The sequence below is a fragment of the Hippoglossus hippoglossus genome, chromosome 1 (genome assembly GCF_009819705.1).
Source record: "Hippoglossus hippoglossus isolate fHipHip1 chromosome 1, fHipHip1.pri, whole genome shotgun sequence".
In the NCBI taxonomy this organism is placed as follows: domain Eukaryota; kingdom Metazoa; phylum Chordata; class Actinopteri; order Pleuronectiformes; family Pleuronectidae; genus Hippoglossus; species Hippoglossus hippoglossus.
Genome location: NC_047151.1, coordinates 2,609,746 through 2,632,074, shown reverse-complemented (window position 1 = coordinate 2,632,074; position 22,329 = coordinate 2,609,746). Strand labels below are relative to the sequence as shown.

The 22,329-nt window shown below is 41.1% G+C and overlaps 1 protein-coding gene across 2 annotated transcripts in view; it reads left to right on the top strand.

Annotated features, from left to right (window-relative positions):
• The window catches only part of sorcs3 (sortilin related VPS10 domain containing receptor 3), a 207,701-nt gene that overhangs the window by 123,288 nt on the left and 62,084 nt on the right, over window positions 1-22,329 (top strand). The window lies entirely within an intron of this gene.

Here is a 22,329-nt window from a genome sequence, read left to right as displayed (position 1 = left end):
AAAAATGTGCCTGTCAAATACCTTCTGCGACTTCTCAGCACAGCGCCTGTCAGTGGCCTGCCACACAGAGACTCACACAGTGTCTGCTGCAGTCGGACCAGCCTGCAGAAGTACGAGCTCAGCACTGAGATTCCAAATCCTTGCATTTCCTTTGAACTCCAAGCAACAAATAACCAAACTGGCACATTTGAGAAACAGTGTATATATTAACACCGTTGAATTTATCAAGGACAGAGGCTTTCAAGGTTCAGCTCTAACCTCATGAAGAGTCATCCTCATGGAAATGGAGAGCGTATTCATTCTGCACTGCGACTGCATTACCCTAAGATAGCACACAGCAAACCCCAGGTCCAGGCAAGCATTTAATTTGTGTGTGTTTATATTTCCACTGGAGGGGCGGCGATCCATTAAGGCTGAGGCTGCTGTAGCAGGGAGCTGTTGTCTCAGTGGCTATGACAGCGATATTGCTGTGTCTGAACTGGAACACATGGGACTCAACCAATGCTCTGATCTGGCATCCCAGTACAAACAGAGGGATTAATGTCATTAGTGAGGTGATGGATGGCTCCAAATGGAGCAGTGATATTACAATAGATCATAACAAAATGAACAGGGACCATGGGGGGAGCTGTCTTTGACAGGTTCATTCTAGACAGCACAGAAAGTATGCTTAGAATTGGGAGGACATTTAAAAAAAAAGTATTCCGTTTGTGAACACTGTAAAACAGAGAGTAAAACAAAATAAAAGCATAATTTTGATAAAAGTTGCAAGCAGCACCAAAGGGCCCTTCACCTTCCTGATGTCAGGGGCTGGTGCAGATGCTGTGAGCTGCAGCTCAGAGACCTTGGGCTCAACATCGCCCTCCGTGACTGGATTCTGAACTTCCTGAAGGGCAGACCACAGGCGGTGCGGATAGGCAGCACCTCATCCTCCACCCTGACTCTAAACACCGGTGCCCCCCAGGGCTGTGTGCTCAGTCCTCTCCTGTACTCCCTGTTCACGCATGACTGCGTGGCCACCCACAGCTCCAACACCATCGTTAAGTTTGCTGATGACACGACCGTCATAGGCCTGATCACCAGCGACGATGAGAAGGCCTACAGAGAGGAGGTCAGAGCCCTGACATCTTGGTGTCAGGACAACAGCCTCCATCTCAACGTCGGCAAAACAAAGGAGCTGATCGTGGACTACAGGAAGAGACAAGGAGTAGAACACGCCCCCCTCTCCATCAACGGGACTACGGTGGAGCGAGTCAGCAGCTTCAGGTTCCTCGGGGTCCACATCAGTGATGACCTGACCTGGACCCATCACACAGACTCCATCAGGAAGACGGCCAGACAGCGGCTCTTCTTCCTCCGCAGGCTGCGGAGGCTCAACATGGATGCCAGGATTCTCTGCAACTTCTACAGGTGCACCATAGAGAGCATCCTGACTGGCTGCATCACCGCCTGGTACGGCAGCTGCACCGCCCTCAACCGTAAGGCTTTACAGAGGGTGGTGAAGTCTGCCCAGCACATCACCAGGACGGAGCTACCACCCATGGAGGACCTCTACACCCAGCGGTGTAGGAAGAAGGCCAACCGGATCATCAAAGATCCCTATCACTCCAGCCATAAACTGTTCCGCACCACCAGGCTCAGAGACAGTTTCATCCCCCAGGCCATAAGACTTTTAAACTCCTCCAATCTGTCATAACTCTGCACCTTAGCATATTTGCACTATTGCATATTTGCACTATTGCACACACTTGCACTATTGTTTTTCTTTTTTTCTTTAGGTGTATATATATATTTTAGATATGTATATTTTATTTTAAATTTTAAATTTTGATTGAGCATTGTTATAAGAGAGCCTGTGACCCAAGCATTTCATTGCAAGCAACTGCTTAATGTTATCGTTGTGCATATGACAATAAACTCTTGAATCTTGAATCTTGAATCTTGATGCAGACATGATTCAGAACCTTTATGATGTTTGGAGTCTGCACAAATGGAGCACACTGTTCTGTTGTGTGAGTGTGAATAAAATATAATCACCTCCCTGGTGGTGATTAGAAATAATATCAGAATAATGCTTTGTTAGTGGAGAACGAGATGCTGTGTAACATTTCATGTAGTGTGACAACTGAATGAGTAGAAAGATACAAATATCGAACAATATCAGAAATCAAGAAGCCTCTTTTAGTGCTGAATGATAAATTATCTTTACATGGACAATAAACGCAGTGCAAAGGCTGCCAGAAACAGAATTAATAAGTAATAATGATTTTATTTGATGATGGTACCAAAACCTGGTATTAAATAGACCTCAAGTTTAAAGACGAGGTCTTGTATTGATTGGCTCCACACATTGCATTCTCTTCTCAGCTGCTGTCTATCATACACACACTAACACACATACACACACACACACACACACACACACACACACACACACACACACACGCACACACACACACACACACAGACAGGGAAGGCGGAGACAAGGAGGGGATCACAGAAAACAGGGAAACACTAAAGTTACGACATAAGCCGTGACACTAATACTGGCACCAAAACCAAACCACTTGACAAAAACTAAGGAGATTCACGGTCTTAAGAGTTATCAGACAATATTTATGAAATATCTCAATAAGCTGAGTGGTAAAATGTAAGTTTGCAGCCTATAACTTCCTGTTGTCATTAGATGGTATATATAAAAACAATATTGTGTAAAATTGGCACACCACTTTGGCGACAGTTTGTCATGCAGATGTGTGCAGGCCAAGATTCCTAATAGATGTGAGGTTTGACACAGATTTGACCAGATACAGGCCAGAACCTTACCATCCAAGAACTGATTCTTTCTGTACCTGCCATTCAAGAAAAACTAAAAAATACTTTGAAATGAAACTGACAAAATTTGAGGTTATTTGGATTGATTCCATTTTCCCAAGTTCTTCAAAGTGCAAGAAATATTCCCAATAAATTCAAAATGGTGGACTTCTGATTGGCTTCAGGGTGTGGCTCTACCCTAAGTCTAACCTGACTAAACCTGACAGATGTGCCGCCTGAGTTTCAAACATCTAGGGCAGTGTGAAAGGGGAAGCCTCTGAGTTTTGTGCCAGGCGGAGCATTTAAGCCATTTTGCCCCACACACATAACATTTCACCATTATGGATGTATATACAAATCTTTTTGAGTTTGCATGCAGCATGTGTAGCCTCTCAAAAGTGTCAAAGGAAATACAAAGCCTTAGAAATAAAATAGTGTCCTTATGATAACTTAGTCATATAAACTTGAAAAAGAGCTTGATAGAAGGAGGATGTCTTCAGGCCAAGAGTGGCTTGATGATCAGGAAATGTTTGATTGTGGTTTTGTTGCTCCCGATGAGACAGTGAAATGAACTCTGATATCAAAGGGAAATTATGGATACAGTGAAGTAGTGGTGCCTACATGGTGAGGAGAGGCAGACCGAACAGATGGAGTAACTTGTTCTGATGGAATAGCAGATATGTATCGTCACTCTGTTGTCAAAACAGCAGATGGGGGTCTGCTGCCAAGCCGACAGAGGAGTGTGTCAACAGTACTGAGATGGAGAAACTTTTCTGTACTCGTTGGCCCTCACTTAAGATTATGCTTTAGTCTCTAAATGTAACATTTCATGGATGAAAAGTCACGACTGAATTGCTCTGTGTGCTCCTCTTCTCAATATGATTGTATTTTTGTCTGTCTCAATGCTAAAACAAGTTAAAGGGGAAGCCTCTGGTTTTTGGGCCAGGGGGAGCAATCTAGCTATTTCACCCCCGCCCATGTATGATTTTGTGGATGTGCATGCAACGATTTGTAGGCAACATGTTTAGCCCCTTTTTCACAAAGGGAAAAAACACAATAATCATTCAAATATAACAATAATAGTGCATATTTTCATACAGTTTCATGCAGTATTTCCTTTTATACTATTTTATACAATCCACTCAGCTATGTACTTTTTCTGTACTTTTCCCACATCCAACCTATTTAAAAACTTATATTTTGACTGAGTTCATCCTTATTTTCACATCATGTTTTAGATTTGAACCTGACTAGCAATGGTGGGATGTAATGCACTATAATTACTTTACTACTGTACTTCAGTGCATTTTTCAAGTATCTTTACTATACTTAAGTAGAGTACTATTCTTGTACTAAACTAAATATACAGTAGGTACAATAGTAGACCGTTGCATTATGAAATAGGCTCCACTTGGCAAGTTCTTTTTATACTTTAAATATTTTCAAAAGCAAGTACTTACTTTTACTCGATTACAACATTTAACGTGGTACTTTTACTTTTACTTGAGTACATTTTTGAGTATGTAAAATTAGCAAGTCAAATGAGTACGTCCTCCACCGCTGCTGCTGGTTATAGCTCGGTGCTATCTGGATTGTAAGACATCTGTGTTATTCTGACAGTATAGCCTGACAGTAACTGACAGTAACCATGGAACAGAAAACATCTCACCCCCTCATTAGGCTACATCGCTGTATATCTGGACACATTTTCCTGCTCCATGCTACATTACGCTCACTTGCTATAGGCTTGGAGAAGGTGTACTTCCTTACTGCAGTTTCCTCATTGGATCCAAGGATCAGGTGGCAGTTGTTCTCTTCCTTCAGAGATAAAGCTTCAGAGGCAAGGCTTCTTTCTTCTTCTTTGTTCGTTTTATTGGCAGTGCAACCAACGTCAAGGTGCATTACCGCCATCTACTGTGTCTTCTTCTTCTTCTTCTTCTTCTTCTTCTTCTTCTTCTTCTTCTTCTTCTTCTTCCTTCCTAATGAAGTATTCTTCTTCTTCTTCTTACTTCTTAGTCCACTCTACTCTTCTCCACCCGAAATTGGAGTTGCTTTGCCCTTGATAAACTCTCTGTGTCCTTTTAAGATGTTCTGAATTTCAATGGCGGAAAAAAATAGGCTTTGATAATTCCACATCCATGGTAACCTTCTTCTTGCCACTAATGTGCCCCGTGCTCTCTTTTGTTTCTCTCTCGTTTGAGCCCATTAGTCCAATTTTAGTTGCTCATGAAAGACAAACATATTTGTCTGGGGCTAGGGATGGAGAAAGGAGCCTGAAGGTGAGGGGGGCTATTAGCAGGCATGTGTGCATGAAGTAGAGAGGAAGGTGGGGACGTGGGAACAGAGGGGAGGAAATGAACCATTAAATGACAGCAAATGAAGATTGATGGATCATGCTTGAATTATTATTAAATATCTAATTTCTATCTGTTATAGAGGCTCCGCTGACATTCTCTGTTGGCGGCGCAACATTAATAGATATCAGTTGGTGCGTTGGCTTGTTTATCAGTTTTCGAACAGGCCTGCGGTGTACTCCCTCTTCGTTGGCCCCAGCTGTAGCCAAGCCAAGCCCTAATATGACACACTAATCAGTAGAATCAAACCAATTCCTTTTTATCACATCAACGGAGGTAAGAGAAAGCACTTTAATGGTTTTTAATAGTTCTGCTCTGTGGGGGATGATTTATATTTATTTATATCATTCACTCCTTCTGTCCCTGCGGTGACTGGCGGCAGAATGGAGGCACGGTCTTCTCCAAGCTGTTCTCTCACTGCGAGGAGTCAAGGTGTATGTTTTTGGTTTACAAGCAATCATGACATTTATTTTAGTCAACAGCATCCCACAAGTGAGCCTGTCAGAGTGTGGGAACACGGGGCTGAGAGGGCACCAAACATCATTTACTAAACCTTGACTGGAAAGGTCTTGTCAGTCTTGTGAAGCAGCTCTGCATGATTCAGGACCATAGAAATCTTTAAAAATAAGGGCTTTTAGTTTGAGTCGATTTTTGCTCCTGAAAGACATCGGTTTACTTCCATTTGCAGCTCAGGTGTGATGCTAAAACACTGACATCAATACACACAAGCAAAAACCTTTCAAGTTAAGATTGTTTTATTTGCTTGCTGCTTGTCCTTTTAGCTGATACATTAATACAGTGGTGTCTTAGTGGTTGGGTCAAATGTAGCTTCTGCATCTTCTACATCTGTACTTGTCGTTACTGTCTGAGACTTTTAAGATTAGATAAGATGAGATAAAACTTTATTGATCCACACAGGCAAATTCAATTGTTACAGCAGCAGGCAAGTCAGAGTCTGTACATAATATACACCGTTCACTCTAGAAGTGGTTTCTATAGAAATGTTATGAAGTAAAGTGCAGTGGCACAGGATGATTGCACCAGCAAGTAGAACAACTGTAACATTATGTGACGTGTAGAGGACACTAATGTGCAAAATTATATTTTCCGTTAATAGAATAGTGCAAGTCATACAAGTAGAGTGCCATGAGAAAAACCAGTGCAGTATTTTGTTTTTCATTCCGGATGGTGTTATAGAGTCTGAGAGCAATGGGAATGAAGGACCTGCAGAAGTGTACTTCCCTGCACTGTGGGTGCAGCAGTCTGCTGCTGAAAGAACTGCTCAGGGCCCCACAGTGTCATGTAGGGGGAGAGAGGTGTTGTCCATGATGGAATTCAGCTTCGCTAACAACCTCCTCTCACCCACTTCCTCAGTAAGACTGAGCTGGCTCTCCTGACCAGTTTATTTTGTCTTTTTCTGTCCCTCTCTGTGCATCCGCACCCCCAGCAGACAATGGTGTAAAACACTGCAGAAGCCACCACAGTGTCATTAAAAGTCTTTAACTTGTAATGCAAGAAGTATATATCACTATGTCACTATTTTCAGGCCTGCGAAGTGTGGCGTGACGATACATACAGTATGTGCTATTATTTCAGACGAGGTTACTTATCTTTTTAGTGTGTGCATTTGACAGCATTCCATCTTATTCACTTTTTCTGGAGATGCTGCTTCCTCAGCTGCATATAGTTATTATCGGTATAATTGTTGGCACTTATTTCTTGTTCACAAAGTTTGAAAAGTAACATATTGTAGTTGTGTGGGCCTAATTTGCAAAGAAGCTCAGATTACGCAATTTTCCTCTTGTCTGATGCAGTATCAGGAAACAAGTCTCTTTATGTCGGGAACACAGATTACGTGGAAGACTGTAACATGATGTAATGGGACTATTATTTGCTATTAGGTAAATATATATACCCAGACGTGGATACTATACAATTTATATCAGTGTATAGGCACCACTACATCTCTGGTTATTGTTAAGGTAAATAATATAAGCAGAACAAAGAACTCCAGAGAAAACAAAGCTTTAAAAGGATTTACTAACATGAAAGGTAAACAAGTCCAAACCGTTATTGTTGAGACTCTTGTGAACAGGCAGAAGGTGGGTTTGTGCGAAATGTACCAAACTCCATTAGGCTATTGGTGGGAGATGGGTCAGGCGGATGTCTGGGTTGGCAGACTCTGCAGTCAGAATCAGCAGAAGTGGATAAAAATGGACATGGTGGCGAGCAGACAGATGAACCTGGAGCACGGGTCCACGTGTTCTTTCACTGAGCAAACAAGCAGGCAAAGAAATGATCTAAACTAGTAGAATTGGTCTTGGTACTGCCGCACAAAGTGTCTGAGGGATGGCCTACTGCTTGAGTACTGCAGGCAGCTGAGTGGTTGTCGTCAAAGACACAGAAGCACACAGACAGGACTGACAATGGAGGACAGACAGGTGACAAAAAGGAACGGGAAAACAACAGAAAACAGGAAAAAGAGAAATGTCCACTTATAATAACTAATAACAGCTATATTTATTCAATCCATGGTTTGGTGTTCCACTCCAACAAACGTAAGCAAAAAAACTGAACTGATCTTAAGGGACTAAGAGTCATCAGAGCAACACTGTTAGTTATTTTCTATTCCAGGTAACATAAAAGCAAATGTTTCTGTTGACTTAACTTAATTATGTAATATGAATTATTCAACGTGTTCCAAAAGCCTAATGACTTCCGTTCATTCAGTTTTAGTGGTGGTAAAGATTTTGCTGATGTTTGTGTAGCCCCTGCCAGAGAACCACCTCTTTGACTTGTTTCTACTCTTCTACTTGCTTGCATTATGCAAAAACAACAAAAAGAAAGAATGTTCCATGGTATATTTTTCCTTTTAATGCTTTTTTTTTTCAGTGTTACTATAGTTTGTGTCAATCTGGAACAAAAGCCACTCGTGCTTGTTAGCCTTGTGTAATATGTTTTTTTTGTTAACCAGGTTCCCTTGGGACATGACCCGTTTATTACCAGGCCAAGGCATGTATTTTAGGACAACATTAGTAATTTACTAATTGGATGTGAAATCATAGCGAGTTTTCCATTATAAAATGCTGTTGCACAAATAAAGAGGAGAGGATCAAAGATTTATGGTTCAAAAGTGCTGTGTTACCAGAAAAAAAATCTCTATGCAATTTCCACCTCCTCCCAAGCCCATATAGGCTCAACCCCATTTCCCCTTTCCTTTCACAATCCCCCTAATGATTGCAACAGGCCTCGGAGCCCATAAATCTGAACAGTAAGGAAACTAAGTGTCTCATCATTATGCAGCCTCCACCTATCTGCTCAAAGAGCAGCCACGTAAGGCCCCCAGGACAGCGGCAGAACTTGTTCAAATCCAATCTCATTCCAGTGAGCTCTTCATCAGTTTTCCTTCCACTCCTGCACCTAATGACGTCCCCATGCCATACTGTTGTCTTGCGTGTAATGGGGATGAGCTGATTTACTCTTCCACTTGACTAATGGTGATGACCGATTTAGGTTGACAGAGTCATTTTCAGTTGAGGTAATGTTGTTGGTGGCACTTGTTCCCTGATGAAGTTCTGAAGTCTTCCAGGAGGTTTTTTGTTGGACAGCCATCACCTTGGCATGATTAGGGTTCACGTCTACATCTGTTCATGTCTGTAAATAGATCAATCCACAAAATGTTACATGACAACATTGATCTAAATAAGTCACAACTCAGTCCATCAACAGAAGGTCAATACTGGTTTGTGCTCTACATAACACACAGAGATGATGCCTTGGTTCATTGCCTCTGCTATATGTTCCTCCATATAGAGTATAAGGTAAAAGAATAAAACACACACATGTAACAGTTGTTGGAATATGGATTATTTATATTTTACAGCCACTTCAGTGCAGAATGACAAAAATGGACTAAAACTTTAACGAAACCTATCTACATTTTTGTTGATGAAAAAAAAAAATTCGACTTGAATGGAATTCATTTCAACACGAAGAAGCGATGACAGCAGGGGTGGGGTATAAAAAGACTGCCGTCCATCTTGTCGGCAGATTCTACTTCCCGCAGTGTGAGTGAGCTCAAAACAATGGCTGATCCTGCTGGGTGCACAACTGTTCTATGTCTTTCTGTTGTTTCTGTGTTACCCTCAATATATCAGATGTGTGTGTTTCAGACATACCAATAATATGTAACATTTCCATGCTACAAACTAATATACATATGTCTTTAGAAACACAATTAGTGTCTTATGAAAACATCTCAGTCAATGGGTTAGGGTGCTTTACAAAGACATGGAAAAACAACAAAATAACATATGAAAGACATTAAAAGTAGCACACAAACAAATATTAAAGTTTCATTCAAAAGATAATAAAATAATGGAACAACAACAATGTAGTTTAACATTAAATGAAGTTCAAATGAGCTGACAGTTGGATCAGAACTCAATAGTAATTATATAATAGAAGAATAAATAGAAGAAACATAGCCAGACACAAACGTTGCCCAAACGTTTTCTGTCTTTTTCTGCATGCGCCGGAAAAAGACAGAAAACATATATTGTTAATATGTGGCCTATTGTTTTAAGTACAGCATGCATAGCATGAAGTGAAAATGCTTGTCTTTTCCTCTACAACTGAATGGATTTGATTCTTTACAGTAGTGGTGCATCCATAAACACACCACCAACAGTGCTGGCCTGGACCTGGCTACTGTATGCAGTGCAGCTGTAGGAGCACAGACAGATGTGATGACAAGAAAAAAAACATGACATCGACAGTGGGGCCTGGTTAGAAAAGAAGATTTGACATTTGGCCAAAGAGAGACAAAGTGAGTGCTGAGTAATATTGGGAGAGAAGGCCTGTTGCTGAGAAGAAAACCAGTAACCTTAAGAAGCACCACATGGAAATCCAGGTAGTGTTAAGATGTTGAATAATGTAAAATGATATTAAGCCAACTACGAAAGGCGGTGATGTAAGATTTAGTAGCATCTCGAAACAATGGGACATTGCTGCATTGCTCACAGATGGGGTTCAGCCTCACTAAAGTCCAAGTGAACTCAATTAGCAGTTAAGTTGGCTAACCTTGTTTCTTTATTTTAGAATGTGACACATCCTATCGATGCTAAAGCATGGCCAACATACTTGAATATGACTAAATCACTACAATATTCAATATTTGCTGGTGAGGTTTGAAGGTCTCCATTTGCTCTTCAAAGAAGCATGCATATATATATATATATATGTGTATGTGTGTGTGTGCATTCAAAACTGGACGGTGAATGAGACAGATGTTTCACGGGCAACAGTATATTTTCTCTCCTCTCTTTTCCTTTCCTATATTTTTTTTTAGGAAAACTCTTTGAAGGGATTTACAGAAACGGGTGCAGACATATCTGGATAAACTGTCCAAGTCTATAATTGTCTTAGCTTTTAGAGTGGGTCTTAGGAGTCAGCAGAGTGATCTTGGGAAACAGGGAGAAGTTCTGTTAAGGAAAATGGGCACATTACTTTAGTTGCTCAGGTTGTGACTTGAAGAGGCTCGTGGGACGACTAAAACATGCTCTGCTGCTGCCGGAAACTGCCATTCCTTTCCATCACTGATCCCGCACACATACACATAACAAATATACATGCTCAAGCAAGCTCTTTTTACTCAAAGAACCAAACACAAATAACAAAATGATAAAAATGTATTATAATACCTGCATACATACCCAGACAAAGTAGGGATATTCTCCACTGTATACTCCCATGGGAAGTCAACAGCCCACCTAAAACGGGGAAGGAACCAGCACAACTGCCTCTCTGATCAAGCTGCACAGTCCCTTCACTCCTTCAGAATGCAAACACTGTTTGACTTAATCCACCCTAATGATGCAAATTTATGCTGTTAATTATTTCTAGCTGAATCATATCCTGGCTAAATGTTTTAAGAAATGCAATGGGGACATCCGGCTCAATAAAGTATTCTGGGAAAAAGGGAGAAGACATTATTCAGGATTATATTTTTCTTCTTTCTTTCATTCCTTTTTTTCATTTGCATTAGCTCCAAAAAGGAATTAGCATTTTTCATTTTGTAACATGCCTAATGTGGGTGATATTGTTGTCTGTGGCTATAGATTCTGGTATTGAAGAGACCCCTTTAGATAAGCTCTTTTAATTCAAACCGTATTTAATAGGAAGCAGTGAGTCTACGTCCCTGAGTGCTTTGCTTTCAGGATCATTTTTCTGTCATTGTAATCTTCAGCTGACACCTTTTTGCCTGCTAAATGTGATTCCTCAGTTAAACCTCCGATATATTACATATACAGACTCTCAATGGGTGTTATGACGTCATACACAGTAAATCAGTTTGCTGGGGGAGGTTTGAAGATGGGCCACTATCTTTTGTTTTCACTTTCTCTGTTACAGTCTGTTATGTGGCACTGCTAGAATTTAGAAAAGAATGCATTTACATTCCTGGACATAAGGTTAGTAATTTATTTTATTTCCATTTGTGTCATGGTTTAACTACAATCATAGAAGAAATCCCCAAATTGTTGTTGTTTTTTATCAAATAAACGTTTAGTGCAATGGCCAGTGTTTGCAACATCAGGTGCAGAGAGTTACAATGTAACCAACTTCCACCAATAACTGAAGCATATAAGCTAAAAACCTGTTTTTGTTACTTCTGCATTTAAACCCACTGGGGTTGACATTATCTAAAACACTTTTAAGCGGTTCCATGAGCTGCAGCTACAAGCTATGAGATAATTAGCAACCAAGCATGCAAACTGACATAAGCAATGTACCTTTACTCTCGTGGATGTCTGGTATCTTCTTCAGCAAACCAAGTGCAACACAAGACACAAAACCTTTTGTCTGGGTTGGTAGACAGGCGTTGGAATACCATGGCGGTCTACAAGCCGTTAATTTTGTTCTAATTAAAGGCAAAAAGCCAAATAAAGCTCTCTCCAAATTCAGCAGAACCAACAAAGACAAGCTTGGACTCTTAAGTGGGGAAGGCGGGTGGTTTGTGGCCATGAATGGAGACAGACATGTGTCCCACTAGGATGAGGGATGGTGAACAGTAGCAGAGCACAACTCAATATCCAGATTGGCTCATTATGTCTGCCCATTAATCTGTGGATGGTATCCTGCATGAGGAGGTACGGGCAGTGGCCCTGACAGAAAGTCACAATCTGACACACTGACCTGAGGTATTTCATGAAACTTGAACACATGGTGAACCAGGAGGTCCCAGTTTATGTGGCTGAAGGCAATTTAGGCCGGGGCACAAAATGCTCAGCTTTGGAAAAGTAATCATAAGAGATGAATGTTGTCTGTGTTACCTTCAGAAAGGGGGATGTCCAGTGACAAAACCCATTGTATTTTGGGAGCATCTTAGAGTCAACATGTTTTCTGTTTTGCTGGAGTATACCCATGCAAATATATAAAAATGAAGTGTTTTATCATGTCACAGAGGACATAGGCTTGGGAAATGGGATTTACATTCATGTCCTTCTTGGATGGGAATGAAATGGTAGGTGTTGTGGAGGTATAGTTGACAAAAACAATGGCCTGGGGGAGAGGCTCAAAAGTGGAGTCAATGAGGGGGAGTGGAGCATTTGTTTGTAATGGATATGTCGTTCAAACCATGGAAATCAATATAGGGCTATAGCATGTGATCTTTCTTCTTAACAAAAAAGCAAGACACTCTTGCTGAAGAAGTGGGTCCAATCAAACCAGCAGAGAAGGAATCATGGATGCAGTTTCCATAGCCTCTCTTTCAGGCCATGGCCGGTTATGAAGGGAGCTGGTGGGCAACTGAGCACCATGGAGCAAATCAATAGTGCAATCATAAGGTCTATGTGAAGGCAAAAACAGGCACACACTGCTCACAAAAACTTAAGCCAGGTCATTAAACATTGAGGGAACAGATGACAGAAAAGATGGCTGACCTATGGGGACTGCATATTTTGGACTAGTAGCACTATAGCAGACGGAAACTGGCTCCAACCAAAAACTGAACATGTAGACTGATTGGATAACTTTACCCCAGTTTGTCCTAAAGCAGCAGGAGCATTTGGTGGGGCAATTACCAGTGATTTAATTGATCCACAACGATGACCTGAGAGAATGAGGTTTAAAGGGGCTGTGTGATGGGGTGATTTGGGCCAGCAGCTTATCATCCAAGGCATTAACATATTTGCGAGCAGATAGTACTTCAAGGAAGATGCCAACTTCAGTCATGAGGATGAATCAATGAAATTGCCATCAGCTTCAGAGTCAGAGGAGAAATAGATCCGTTGTGCCAGAAGAGGGTGGCATTGAAGTGCATGCGAGAGTGATTTGCTGATGTGGTGGTACGAGTCATTAGGACCTCCCCATTTGTGAGCCTAATACTTTGGCCAAAGAGGACAGGAAGAGAATGGCCATCAAGGTCACAAAGAATCCACTACTTAATGAATAGCACTGTCATCTGTCCAGCTAATGCGCCCTGAGTGGCAAGAGCTTGGCAGAAGGACTCTGTGTCAGCTGAGTCCCTATCTTGCAAGTCATTGTTTTATTTCGTAGACCCAACAGCAGATAAAATGAATAAAGGATTTGGAGGAAATTGGTTGTACAGGGATGATGGGAGAGAGTTTGGACAATGGAGAGGGGCATACAGGCTATGGGCTTTTGGAATGGCAAAGTCTGGCAGGTGGCTGGACTGTTTGCTGTGGTATGGCACGCGAGTGGTTCTGCAGGGAGATAGATGACGTGGCTGGAGAAATGGCACTGGCCTCCATTTAACAGGCCATACAATCTCACGATGAGTGGGAAAAGAGCTGGGGTGCTTAAGATGAGCTTGATGTTGTAATTGCAGAAAGGGAGATGAGCCGAGAGCCAGGTGAGCTGCATCCACAGCACAAACAGAGAACACACACACTTGCACACTAACAGGAGGAGACACAGGGGAAAACAGGGAAAACAAAAGGAAGACAACAAATGTGTGTCATCGCAGAACAGCAAACATGAAAGTTCAACAATGTATAAGAATCAGGGGTGTGATAACCTGACACAAAATGGCAGTCCCTAATTCCCTTTCACAAACCGAACCATTCTTTAAAATCTATCAGAGTGTGTCTATTTGAACAGATATACTTTTAGCCCCTTCCTGGACCAAACTGAAAGATTGCGTGAGCTTGAGCCAAAAAGGCTGCTCAGCTGCTGCAGTGCATTTCTCAACCCAATGACTCTCCAGATGGCAGGTATCTTTAGTGCTCAGTTCCCTTGTCCTGAGCTGCAACAGCTCCGCCGCGCTCCATCAGGCTGCAGCGGGCCTGCCCCTCCCAGGGCACTTTTAATGGACTTTAATTTGAAACACATGATCAGGACAATACATACAGTTCACTTGCTAGCACAATGCAGAACAGGGCTCCTTTTATTGGGCTTAGCAATTTACAGCATAAATATTGCTAAGTGGAGAGAAGTGATTGCCTGAAGGCCCAGGTTGAAGAGAGCAAGTCTTTAGTATATATAGCTTAAAGGGAACTGGCTTATGCATATGAGGAACTATAGTACTATAGTACATGGTAGGCTAAAATTGAAAGCATTGTGGGAATTTCAATGGGATAGATATACTGTAGGTAGCTGGTTTTCTAAGCACATACTGTTACAGTGCTTGGTCAGCTTATCAAAATTGCCTTCATTTGTTATGTACCTATAAGGCAAAAAGATAAAGTAACAAGAAATCACAGAGGGAACCCAGAAGGGGGGGGGGGGGGGGGGGGGCAGTGTGTTAGTAAGCAGAAAGCCGGAGGGAATCCATTTATTAGACTTGACTGGGTAAACATTAGTGTTTGACACTAATAATCACACCGGGTAATATTTTAACTTGTTAAATGTGTACTGGCTGAAGGGGCTGCAGTTCAGGCTGCAACGTGCTTTTTAATTCATGATGTACTTTTTTAGTCTGAAGATTTGTTCTTGACACAGAAGTAAGTATAGAACTGCACACAGTGTGATTAAGATGAAAGCTGTGAAGTGAACAAAGGTCACAATCACATATATTACATCTGTGGTTACCTTTAGAAATACGTATACTCTTAATGGAGGGGGGGGATTGTGGCTCAGGAAGTACAACTGTTTGTCCAATAATCACAACGCCTATGGAATGGTCTCCAGCTCCTCTGGTCTGCATGTCAAGGTGTCCTTGGGAAAAATACTGTACCACTGGTGAGTGAGCGTATGTGGGATAGAGTGCTGAATGAATGTGTGGGTGAATGTGTGAATGTGACCTGTCGTGTAAAGCACTTTTGGTGGTCGATAAGACAAGCGGTATATAAATGCAGTTCATTTACCATTTAATGGACTACGCCACATCAGTGTACAGGATCAGTTTAATAGCGTGAACGCTACAAGATCAGTAAATGTGTTCTAAGCAGAAGGATTACATTGATGTGCTGTAAGTTCAAATGTCACTATTCATACAGTGAACTTAATATCTTGCATATTATTAAAGTGAACATGTAAATGATTCTTGAAAGTTCATAGTTAGGTTAAGAAAAGTATTAAAATAATTTATTGTAATCATTCTATCTCACTTACTTGCATTTTCCCGAGATTTGATCTGCATCCTCCAGGCAATTTGGCTCATAACGTTCTTCACAGACGACTGATGAAGACCATTAGAAACGATCGAAAGCAGTGGTAAAAGTATTAAGTGGACCTTGACTCAGGATTATGGTGTCAAAAGCTAAATTGGCTTTCGATGAATAAGACATAATTATCTGCTGATCATTTGTTAGTTCATTAATTGATTTATCATTTGTCTGTAAAAATGCCAGAAAATAATCCCTCCTTCAATTTCCCATCCATTGTGACATCTTTAAATGTCATGAATTATCTGACCAATCGACTTCTCAAGCAAGAGATTAAACAAATAAATCGTTTGTCAACTAATCACACGATGGATTAGCTCTTACAACTCTGACGTTAACGTTCACATGTCGCTCGATGGTAAAATAGACAGGAAATCCATGTGCTGTGAAATATCTTCTCGAATGGACAGTTGTTGTTTTCTTCAGAGATACAAATTGCAGACAACGAGGATGTTATTTGTTCTCATGGCTTCTCACTCAGATCCTTCCAGACTGTTGAGTTGCATATAGCCCTTTTCCTTTGTCTTCCTGCATAGGAGCTTTCCTAGTGCTGTGTCTTTTGCAGGCCTCATAAATTGTGGGGTATAAAACCAGTCCTCCTCTCCCCTTGCATACTGTATACGCCAAGGCGATGCCAACAGGAGCTGTTTGATTTACAGCACTGTACATACATGTAGTACGCATGGGGAATTTATGGGAGGGTTAATTAGGAGTTGTAAAAGTGACTTATTGTAATTGAGTGGGACACAGGGTCCTTTAATGCAGCCGTTATCATTTCCATGACTTCCAAGCACTTGATTCTTTTCACAGAACTTTTATGTGTCGATGGAGCCGCTTGTGCTTTGATGTGCAAAGCTTTTCTTGGTGGCAGAATGTTGCCGCTTAAATGTTTCTGAAGAAGGTGTGCAAAATGAAAAAGGAAAAACCTATGCTTTGCTCTCAGTTACCGCAGTGAGTTATGGCAAAGATGTTATTTAGTTTTGCACACATTATCCCAACAATGGGGCAGAAGCCGCGATGAAACTGGAATAAATTTGAGGAAAGGGGAGAATGTAGAAAATGTCTCTCAGTCAGAAGAAGTTCTCTTGGGCTTTTATTGCCTTCTAGTTAATTGGTTTTTATTATGTTGGAGCACAGGGGATGTTTTTCCTTTTTCTTCTAAGGAATCAGTAGGAAGTAATTTTTTAATGAGTCAACTTAACTGTTGACAGGAGCAGTTATCTTCACTTTTCAAATTATCGCGACCAATTTAAGTTACTTTTAATTAAGTAACTTAAATCCTTATTTTTCAGACGTCCAGATTGTTTATCTGACTTGGGGAAAAAAAGAGATGTGGCCAGTGATTCAGAACTCCTCCCCAATTTACCTGAACAAAAAATAAAAAACAACAACATTTTATTTATGTCTTGCGGATTCCTCAGCTAGCTTCAGGCCTCACTGAGCCAAGATGTGGGAAGCCAGCCTATGAACTGATGTTATCTCACTTTTACACCTAGTTCATGTCATCCTTTCTCCTAAGTGTCTCACCGTTTAAGTTTATCAATATAAGTTCTTTCACCTTTGCACATTTAAGTAACTTTCCTGCATGATGTTTTCTTTTCTTTAAGTCAAATCAACAGCCAGCTGATCAGAAGAACAGTGCATAAAATGCTCATTTTGTTAAATAACTCTTTTAAATAAATGTTTGTAGATTGTGCATTGTATAACTAGCGCCATTTTTCATAACAAAGTTCAGCATAAAAACTTGAGGAACCAGCGCCGGTTCCAACACCAACCTATCAGAAACATGCTGACTGTGCGCCTGCACACACGCGACTGTAGATAAGGCCGCTGGGACACCTGGTAGTGCAGTTGTGTCTTTAGGAGGAGAGAACAGAGATCGGAAATTCTCGTCTTTATGATCTGAGTCAGATTATCAATTAAATTATATAAATTTGCTCATATAGGAGCTGGTGCAAAGTCATCATCACGCTACATGAGATTTTTACCCTTACTAAAAAGAAATAGTCCCTGGGGTAACTGCTGATGTTGTAGATCAACTATCTACAGTGGCAGATATTGTCTCTGCAAAGAAACGCTGCTGTTCATTTTTTTAATCAATTCAGTTTGCATCACTGATGAAACTCCATTAATCACGCTTGCTTTGCAGTAGGAATTTGCATAAATTAAACACATTGCATGCAATCACAAGAGGTCAGGGTAAAAATATGCTATTTTTGTACATTCAATGAACACTCCCTGTCATTCTACACAATATTAAAGTCTGTATTGTAAATCTGATCCTTAAAATAACATTACTGCTTTTGGTTTGAAGTGTCGCAAAGGAAGGATTTGGATTAGAGAATTGGAGAAGTATGGCCATTAGCCTTTAGATTTTTTTATTCACTTTCCCTCCCCACTGCCTCAAACTAAATCCCAACTTCCATTGCAGAACGGAGCAGACACACTGACCATACAGAACATTTGTGTGGGCCCATGTGGTCAGAATCTCTGCGGGAGCGGGCGGGAGTAGCGTGGTGCATCCAGTAATGGTTGGAATATCCTGTGGGAACCTGCTGTTGCGGACTAAAAGAAAAAGTCCAGCACAGGACTCCTGCCACTAATTGGTTGCACAGGTCCAACACATTTTATCATCTGCTGTGAGAGTAATGCTTTGTCTCCGTCTCTCCGCTTTTTCACTGCAGGCTTTTTTGACAGTTCACAGTGAGAATTTGGCAAAGCCAAGATTATGATCATGGCCAGTTCTGTCTGTGACAACCAGTAGATTTGGTAGCTGTCTCAAAGCTAACGAATGGCTTGTGCTAGTCAGCTGTGTGTGTGTGTGTGTGTGTGTGTGTGTGTGTGTGTGTGTGTGTGTGTGTGTGTGTGTGTGTGTGTGTGTGTGTGTGTGTGTGTGTGTGTGTGTGTGTGTGTGTGTGTGTGTGTGTGTGTCTGTGTGTGTGTGTGAGTAACATGGGTGTTCCTTAAACATTGAAAACCCATGTCATTCTGTCTACCGCACCGCCACTGCTGCAAACACTTCTTTCCTTACGGATTTCAAATGTGGAAAGCCACTGTAGTGCAGTCATTTATCTTTTATTCTGATTCATATTTTATCTTGAGCAAATGTGCTCTCATACCACAAATAGCTGGATAGTAACATCAGATGCGATAATGTGCATTTCCCTCAAGGATGAAAGAAAAAAAGAGGTTCATATTTCAGTGGTCTATAAGTAAACTCTTATTTTAGATTAATCAGTTCTCATCTAAGTTCCATATGTGTTTGATGTACCTTACTTCCCTGTGTGGATGTGTTTCCTTTAAAGCACAAGTTAAGGCGACAAGAAGAAAAACCTAATGTAGACCAATACATAAACCATGGGATTTATTCGCTATACATATAAAATCCAATATCCCTGCATAAATCCTAAACTAAGAGTAGTGGAACAAAACCTGTTTATTATGCCTGCATGCCCGCAGCACAACTTAAATTGTTAGATGGCTAAATGTGATAAAACCAGAGCTGCCTGGAATGAATTTCTTATGAGACATGGCCCTCGAAGACCTTAACTCTGATCTAAACCGCAGAGTGAGACATTTGTTTCGGCTTTGACACACCTCATGTGTAAACAGTGCCGGGGTGTGTTTCCCTGTGTGTTGATTAACATGAATTATTCCTGAGATAAGGAAGCTTGCTCACATATGCCCTCAAGCTGTGCTGCTGTACTCTGCATGGATCAATTGGTTATCCTGCCAAATGTTGAAGAACTGTTATTCACATGTAGCTTTGGTCTTTTCACAAATTTCTCGTGTGTTCCATTTTCCAGTCGTCTTAGCGTCCTGTTATGAAAGCAGTCGCACGGCCACGTTGGAGGCTTCGACTGAAATTCACTTTGAACCGTGTGACGTCATGTGTTGCTGAACTTTATTCTTGCACATCTACTTTGCTTTGCTTGAGAGCATGTGGGAGAAGTTAGGATAAGCTCACCTTCAAAGCAGCAGTGCAGGCGCAAGTCAATCGAATGGCCTTGATGCAAATACAGGTCCTGTCTAACATCGAACCTCAAGATAAGCCGGGAGAGAGTTGAGACAGAAGTAGCTGGTGAATCTAATATGGGGCAAGAGTGGCACATACCAGTTGAGAAATTGGGATGGGAAATTGTAACTGGTTGTTGCTGACGATGTAGCAGAGAACGCCACTGTCTGCGGCCACTCATTGGGTGTCTTGGTCCCTTTATTAGTGCAGCTACCCATTAATACTATATTTTCAGAAGCTCCATTCAGTCTTTGGGTGCGTTCGGAAAGTCCGAATAATCTCCTTTCCTAACCACTATTGATGGAAAACGTCAAGGAGTCAAGGAAAGATGTGAAGGAGAAGCCGTAAGAAGTTGGGAAAAGAGAACCACTGTGCGGAGACAGTCCGACTCCAATTACACTCCACGGTTTACAAACACAACAACTTTATAACAGAAGATACACACAAAATGTTCCACAACACTCTGTGCTGTAGGCTGCGCGCTGACAGTTAGAATGAAGTTTACTGTTTAAAACAGAATGACACATCTAGAGAAAATGTGTTTTCAGTTGATACAAAGGGAAAAATTAATCATTACCCACTCACAGGAAATAACATCAAAACAGATTTAATTGAAAATGAAAATACAACAAAATGGACTGAAGTGTTGAAATTATATAATTATGTGAGGATGACACATGGAGAAATCCTTATATAAGTGGAGAATAAAAAATGATTGTGTCCATTCAACAATCCTGGGGTTGAAAATTACTTTTATATGTGTATTGACTTGAGATGATGATGTTATGATCAATAAGTTAATTATATGGGTTGTTCACTGTGACTCCTGACTGGACAGATGTGACAGAGCAGAAATCAGACGATCATGTGAGGATTCAGTTTTGGGTACGAGAATTAAACAGCTCTTCTATTTTTTTTATATTTACGTGGGTGTGTCCAGGTGCCACTATGAGGTTGTGTCACTTTAAATGTTGCTGCTGCACTGAATTGTGGGGCAACATTCTCTCCTTTCCTTTCATAAAGGATGGTCGGATGTTTCCTACTAAAATAGATGAGTTAGGAAGCATTGAAGCTCCTTTCCTAATCATTTAGAGAAGTCGAACAGCTCTTTGACCCTTTGACTTTGTTCAGTATAATGCTGCTCCATGTCTGGTATCAGCCTGAGACAAGCAGCTAAACCCTTCAACAATAATACATGAGCCAACACCGTGGGCAATGTTTATTACATTCATTCTGCATTCATTCCTACTGAGAGTATAAAAATACCATACTTAAAGTAATGATAACATCACCATTAAAATACAGTAAAAATATTACGTTTATATTAGATTACTCAACCCTGAAGCTACAGGAGCACCGCCATTAAATTGTCAGCTGAGAGATTTTGGTTGGAGGCCCTTGCAGGTTTTATGATTCTCAAGCTTTTATTGTGCAGTATGATGGCCACAGATCTTTGAATACAAACAATAAAAAGTAATTAGTTAATTTCTCTTTCTTTCACAGCGCTCTTCAGTGTAATTATTGTTCATTTAGTCACAGATTAAAATGTGAAAGTTCACCTTTTTGTTTTGTTTATGTCCATTTAAACTAATTTGAAAAATTTCTGATGAAAGTAATCCTGCACAAGTGTGACAGTGATTTTCTTCATCACAGCAATGACCAGAGCTACCTGCACAATGATGCACCAGTCAGAGCAGAGCAAATGTTTTCCAAAGCCTTCACCGGTGTAAAAAGACGACTTTAACAAACCCGCTCTCTGCAATTCCTCTGTCACCATTTAAGCTCCCGTCCTTTGTCATCTCCCGCGGCTGTCACTGACTCCATTGGTGGCGTGGCAGCTGGCTAGCCGGGCTTTTGATTTATTGAAGTGAGTGGGAAACTATGAAGCTTACTTTGTGACAGCTCAGAGGCTTTGAAATTTAAGATGTCATTGAACTGACGAATGGTGAGAGGGGCGACTGAGCCTGCCCGCTGGCATCATATGTCACTGTCCAAAGTGATGAGGGACCCTGCTCGCCGCCCTGATACACCAACACAAAGTGTCCGGTGGGGAACTTTTTTACCGTTTTACTGAGGTTGGGAGAATTAGAAATCAAATTGCCTGTTTAAAAGGTGCCTGTGGGTACTGTACTGTACGTTCGACGGTTCAACTTCATAAAGGTTTCGACAAATATTTGCCCCAAGAATATACTTCATTCCTTAACCGCACAGGGCACACAGAGATGCTTTGGTTTCCCTCATTGTTTATCTTTGTCAAGCACTCCAAACCAGACACATGGCTTTCAAGTGCTGATTATGTGACGGGATATTCCCGAGTTAGCATTTTGACATCCAAATGTGAAATCCACAGAGTGAAATTTAAAGACGTATTATTCCTGCGGCCTGCACATGTATGGTTGCAACTTTTCAGATCATTGCTAATGTACTGCGAGTTTTAAATGGAAAGCACACCTGCTGACATAGATAGATCTCCCCGTGCGGAGCTGACGAATACATTTAGAGCAAGTGACAAATGTGTATC